This window comes from Limulus polyphemus, unplaced genomic scaffold, assembly GCF_000517525.1.
Source record: "Limulus polyphemus unplaced genomic scaffold, Limulus_polyphemus-2.1.2 Scaffold670, whole genome shotgun sequence".
Lineage (NCBI taxonomy): Eukaryota > Metazoa > Arthropoda > Merostomata > Xiphosura > Limulidae > Limulus > Limulus polyphemus.
This window is the reverse complement of record NW_013666280.1, coordinates 59,025-65,670: the sequence shown is the minus strand read 5'-3', so window position 1 is coordinate 65,670 and position 6,646 is coordinate 59,025. Positions and strand designations below refer to the sequence as shown.

General features: G+C 32.6%; 1 long non-coding RNA gene across 1 annotated transcript in view; it reads left to right on the top strand.

The window, feature by feature from the left end:
• The window catches only part of LOC111085866, a 17,675-nt gene extending 12,707 nt beyond the window's left edge, over window positions 1–4,968 (top strand). Inside the window, exon 3 of the long non-coding RNA XR_002610640.1 lies at window positions 4,310–4,968. This is a non-coding gene — a long non-coding RNA (uncharacterized LOC111085866). The remainder of the gene's footprint in view (window positions 1–4,309) is intronic.
• The last annotated feature ends 1,678 nt before the right edge of the window (window positions 4,969–6,646 follow it).

Below are 6,646 nucleotides of genomic sequence, written 5' to 3'. Positions count from 1 at the left end.
CACTCACAGACTGATGGGATAGTAGAAAAGTACAATTGGACACTGGGACAGGAATTGGCAAAGTTTTGTAATAGCCGCCAAGATGACTTGGATGTCTTACTCCCTCCACTGTTGATGGCCTATAGAACAGCAGAGCATGAAGCCACTGGATGTAGACTTAGTATAAAGCTTTGGGAATATAGTTTAAATATCTCTGAGTGACAATTAGTAAAATTGAAAATAAATTCAAGTGGGCAGTAATGTTTAAATCCACACTAATGGAACAGTATCAAATTTATATGGAAACTAAGAAATATTGAACTGAAAAGGACATGTGAAAGATCGAAAATAGTGTCCATATAGAGTTGGTATTGTTCTTTTAGCGTGAATTTAAACTATATTGCCAACTTTTGGAGAAACGCAAAATGTTCTGAAGTTAAGTTAGTTTGAAAATAAACTAAATTTATTTTTAATATATACTTAGATAAATATATTTGGAACATGGTTTTAATTTAAGGTCTTAATAAATAAGATTATAAATATTATTCAATTTAAATACAGACATAAATTACGTTGTTCGAACCTATACTTATGTTAGGTTTTTCGAAACACATTTGTTCAGGAAAGTTAAGCAGCATGCGATACAGTCATTAATTAGCTGAAGAATCTCATAAAATAAAAAAAATAGATGTTTTTACTTTTAATTAATGATCAAACACTAATTAATGAGAGAAATTTCTATTATACCTGACATAAAGTTAAACCATTATTAAATCTAACTGAAATAGCTTTCCCTTTATAATTCTAAATAAGACTACCCGTTTCTTCATGAATTTTATTACCAAGTTTGTAAAACATTAATATTCTTTATGCTATTATTAAGCAGCCAACCTAGTATACGTTTTATTCAAATAAGTGTAGCTCGTTTAACGTATTGTTACGTCTCTGTTCGTTTTTAATTTCCGGCATAAATTCTTTCCGAGGAACTTCAACGATACAAGTCCTTTCTTAAATAAAACTAGTTTGTTCTTTCTCGATACAGCTTTGCAATACACAGAATTTCCACAGTCACTTTAACTAAACTACTCTTATAAACACACGCTATAATTCACAGCGATTCACACACTTTATTTACGGTGCCTACTGTTCGCTTGACTCAATTATCTATCTCTATATCTATCTATGCAATTCTATCTTTTTTTCGCTGGCTTTATTTGCCGGGCTTATATACTAAAAAAAGAGGGCGCTGGAACAAACTAGAGTTGCCAAGAAAATTCATGATCCTTCGAGAAACTCCAGCGCGCATGCTCCTAGAGTTGCGTGATTTCCGCTGTCGTAACAGTATGTTTTTGGCAGAGTTACGTGTCTGGCCTCAAAATGTTGTTCATCATAAAACTCCAGGAAGATGCAGCCGATTAAAAAGGTAACGCTAATAAGTACAACTAATTTACATTCCCAAACTGTATGGGCTTCGAAATATATTTTGCTAATTCTAAATAAGCTTAAAGTATATGAACAAAACCACATAAAATAAACAAGTATAAGCAAACATAGGTCAATTTGGTGCATTTTACATTCTCATTCTTTTCTAGTTTTGAATAAGAATAAATTATTTCTCTTTCTCTCTAACTAAATCAACACTTTTCTGTCATCTTTCTGCATGCCATAAAAACATTATCAATCTCTATCTAGAAAAGCCTTAACTACAATTTACCTGATGTTTATTGCAAAAACTATGCATCCAAATTTGTAGGTTTTACAAGAAACTTACCATTTCTGTTTTGTTCATTTAATCTCCGCCTAACTAGTTCATTTGTCCACTCTCTTTAGTTCTAACTAGTTTCCTCCACATGTTTAGATCCGATCAGATGTCTATTATCTAACCTATTTCGCAGAGTAATAATTGTGTAGAAAATGCCACTGTTCATAACTATGTCACGGGGTCTTTGTCACAATGGAGGAAGAGATTCTTCAAGAAACGTTATCATATGCTTGTTACTGCTTTTACTGTACTTTTGAAAGTTGGCAAATGATATGTAGGCCTAGATATATATCTCTTTTACACTTTACGTTTCTCTTTTAATAACTATAATTAACATACAGATACAGTTTAGAACGTACACTACAAAAAGTTTATCTATGACTCAACTATGTTTTAGCAATATGTATATTTTGTTTGATTGAGATATTTAGAGAAACAAACATTTTATGAATATTTATAAAAAACACATTTATCAACTAAAATAAACGCTTGCAACATTACAAACAATACATATTTATTAGTCTAGTCTTAAACATTTGTGTTATCCGTTCTCAATCATTAAAAAAGAAGGCAATTTTCATGTAATTTGCCTCGGATTATGTAAAATAGCTTACTGAGTCTGTTCCCTGCCATAATATAACAGCATAACAAAATATTAAAAGATCGCTATAACGAGAAATTCAAGCATTCAGTCTTAGTTTTTACAGCGTTTTTAATTATTGTTTCGTTACCTGGCTTGTGTAGCTGTATCTGTTTGTATCTAAAGCCTTAGTAAATGACGGGAATGTATCTATACAAAGCACCGAATGCCTCTAGGGCTATCTAAGTAACTTGGATATTTTTCTTTTTCACCTATTTTGTATGGCGTCAACATGCATCTCTTAAATTAATTTTTCTTCATTATAGACTTCAAACAGAATAGATATGTGTGTGTATATATAACGGAAAACCGAAGTAACTATGTTAACTTCACATTTTCTGTTATCCATTCATCATTTTTTCGTTATAGAAGCCTCATCGTGCTAAGGATGACTTTTCTTTTTTTTTTTTGACCGACTTGATAATTACTAGGCTTAAACTACTCCCAAGTCCTCTGGTGGCCATTAAAAGCACGATGCATATCTTTAGGCAAGCTTTTGGTGGTCAAGAGGTCACTGATCTTTCAAGCTTTTGTCTTTCTATATGTTTTATGCAGAAAATTACAAGCTGTAGCCTCAACTCCACCCCACCGCAGAAAGTCATTATCCTATGACAGTGACGGATGAACTGTATTAATAACCATCCTGTTTACCAAAATGCAAGCTTACTACGCTGGTGAGCACAGCGTAATCATCTCTTGAAACCCCTATACAATCATACGAGGTAGCTCATATTAAACACATTTCAACATAACCTAGTTCTGATGTGTGGGCGAATGTGGACATATTTAACACATTTCAACACAACCTAGTTTTGATATGTGGGTGAATGTGGACATACACATTTCAACATAACCTAGTTCTGATGTGTGGACGAATGTGGACATATACATTTCAAGATAACTTATTTCTGATATGTGGCTGAATGTGGACATATACATTTCAACACAACCTAGTTCTGATGTGTGGGTGAATGTGGACATATACATTTCAAGATAACTTATTTCTGATGTGTGGGCGAATGTGGACATACACATTTCAACACAACCTAGTTCTGATGTGTGGATGAATGTGGACATATCAAACACATTTCAACACAACCTAGTTTTGATATGTGGGTGAATGTAGACATGTAAATTTCAACATAACCTAGTTCTGATGTGTGGGTGAATGTGGACATATCAAACACATTTCAACACAACCTAGTTTTGATATGTGGGTGAATGTGGACATACACATTTCAACATAACCTAGTTCTGATGTGTGGGTGAATGTGGACATATCAAACACATTTTAACATAGCCTGTTCCTTATACGTTTCTTGAACAATCAGCATCAAACTTGACATAGGGATACAGGATGACGTGTGTGTGTGGGGGGGGATTGGACCCCCTCACCGTCTAATTTCATATATAATTTCGGAAAAACTACCAATTCATCACAACTTGACACAGTGATACTGGATGACATAGAGAAGATCATGAGGGAGGTTGGACCACCTCCCATCTAATTTAATATTGATAGAATTCTTGAAAATGGTATATCTTTCTTTTCAGTATTGGCCCCTTTATGTATTTATATTGCACTTTTAATGCTTAATATGTAAAGAAAAAAAGCACAATTTCCTATCCTATGTTACAAACGAGTTTGTATTTCATCAGCTAGTTTAGAAATAGAAGTACAATTCACAATGACAGTTATTTTGGTTTGTATTAGTAATGTTTCCTTAGAACTAAAATTAATATTCCAACGATTGCGAGTGCTCAAACTCCGTCCTAATAGTTTGTAGTTTCCTCAGTGTCCTTTCAATAAGTGGTTCTCGGCGAGAAATTTTATCTTTATCATTCAGTAAGTTGTTGTTATGGTTGTGAAGATGATTATGAGAACCGTGTCATGGTTCTTCTCATCAAAACTTTTTGTTTTCTTACAGGATGTAATGTGGTCTGTGTTGGCACGTTATTTGATTATTAACACAAAATAAGAAATATGCCGAGGAGACACACACCTCATCGTTAAGCCCCGTCTCGCTGAAAGGCTCAGAAGTGAATCTCATGCTACCGTGAATGTGGAAATTTCTTATTTAAAACAAAGATGCGTCAGAAAAAAAAGAAAGAAAAAAGGCTACTGTGAATTATTAGTGTATGTCATGTTTGATTGTAATGTTTCTTTCTTTTTTCTGAACTGTCATGTCAACCAAAGTACGAGAGAATCTCACACAAAATCATAACATGTCGTTCTGGTTGAAAAGACACACTGTTGTCTCAATATTCTTTTTTTTTATATTTCAAGTATATGTTAGCATGCAAGAAAAAAAAATAACCCAAAATTCAAGATAACATATTTTAAAAACAAACTAATTCGTTTCATTGAAAGACGTTCATCGACAAACACTGCGTTTTAGTTCACCGCTGGTATTTTCATTTACTTATATATTTGATATTTCCTTGACGTAAATGTAGTGACTTTACAAGTGATATAAAGAATGCTTTCGATCTCGCACATGGCAGTTTGTGATTTTGTTGTATAATGTGTATTTTAATACATGTTGTTACTTATAAATGTAATTACATTTTACTCACTTTCTTTTATAGCAGAGGCAAGAAATCTACAATTAATCGAAAGTGGTTGCAATTTCGTTAATATTTTGTTACATTAAAAACTATTACAATGTTTTGCTTATTCTATACTATTTGTGATAATATAATTACAAATTCTAAAACAGTAATTGCCTCAAAAATGCTACTCGTCGGTGGCCGAACAGTAAGTTTAAGGGCAAAGAAACGTTTATCATCAACCAATACGCCATCTATTGGTGTTTATTTTTATCATTTATTAATACATGTATGTAGATAATAAGTTCTGAATAAAATTACTTTGTAGTTGTCCTGTTAAAAGATAAAATTAGTAGAGTTTAAATGTTTGTCTTAGTGTAACATTAATTGTCATATTTGATTTTTATTATTTATAATTAATGCAAGAAATGGTGGTCATTTCATGAAAGACAAAACTGTCTGTTTTTTTTTTTAATTAAACCAGAGGTTAAAGAAGAACTTTACTATTCAAGTGCAAAGCGATATAAAATCAATACTTCCGATGGCTGTGACTGGCAGGTTGTACCGCAATGTGTATATAAATACGACGTTTATGTTTACAATTGTAAACCCAAGAGAAGAAAATTTAAGAAAACATAACAATACTGAGGTTTGGGGAATTTCAATCACGTGAAGTTTGGTTATCCAAATACGTCCATTTTGGATAAGACAAGTTTCTTAATGGGAAGCATTATTTCACGATCTTATAAGATCTGAAAAATAAAACACTGTCATCTCTTCTATATGTTTACTAATCAACATAAGTTATCTTATCAATGTCTAAAAATCACTTGTCATTGAAAACTTAGGATACCTATAGATAATTTACATTGTACTGGTTGATATAATCATACAATTTTTGAAATGTTTTACACAAAATAATGCACCGTTTTAAATTTCTGAACATTGATTATTGTGTCAAGTTGAATAGAAGAATTAAAGTATATTTCCAAACTTACCACTAGATGGCAGTAACGAAGAAAGAAACGCAGACAGTATGGTTTGTGAGTTGTTAAGTCACACAAGATATTCTACAACAATTCTTATTTACCTGACCCATCAATAACTTACCAGAGATAAAAATTGTGAATATATTTGATAAAGTTGTAAAAAAGTCAATGGCAATGCCATTTGTAATAGTAGTTGTAAACTGGACAATCGGATAACGTGTGTTTATATGCCGAGTAGAATTCTGAATATATCGATCATATTACTTGTGGTACATAATGCTGTATACAGAGATTGCATCCATCATGCATATATATACGTTATATACAGTTGTGCAGTGTTTTGTCGGCTGTAAACTGTGATGTAGAGTTATAGGAAGTCATTAATAATTTTATCAGTAATCGCCACAGAACATTAGAGTGATTAACCAAATATAATCCCATCACAGGGCTGGTCATCGAAATTATATACTAAGTGACGTTCACAGTACAGTGCTGGTTTTCGAAAACTTTAACTAACTGAGGTCATACAGATGTAGAAATTATACACTAAGTGACGTCCACAGAACAGTGTTGGCTATTGAAGTTTTATACGAACTGGGCAACAAACCAACATGTAGATAGTCAAAAACAGTTTTCACAATGGTCGACTTTTATGCCAGGGAAACAGTGGTATGGTTCCTCTGACATAAAGTAGCCTGTCTTAAGTGATATCAAGAATATGTGGGT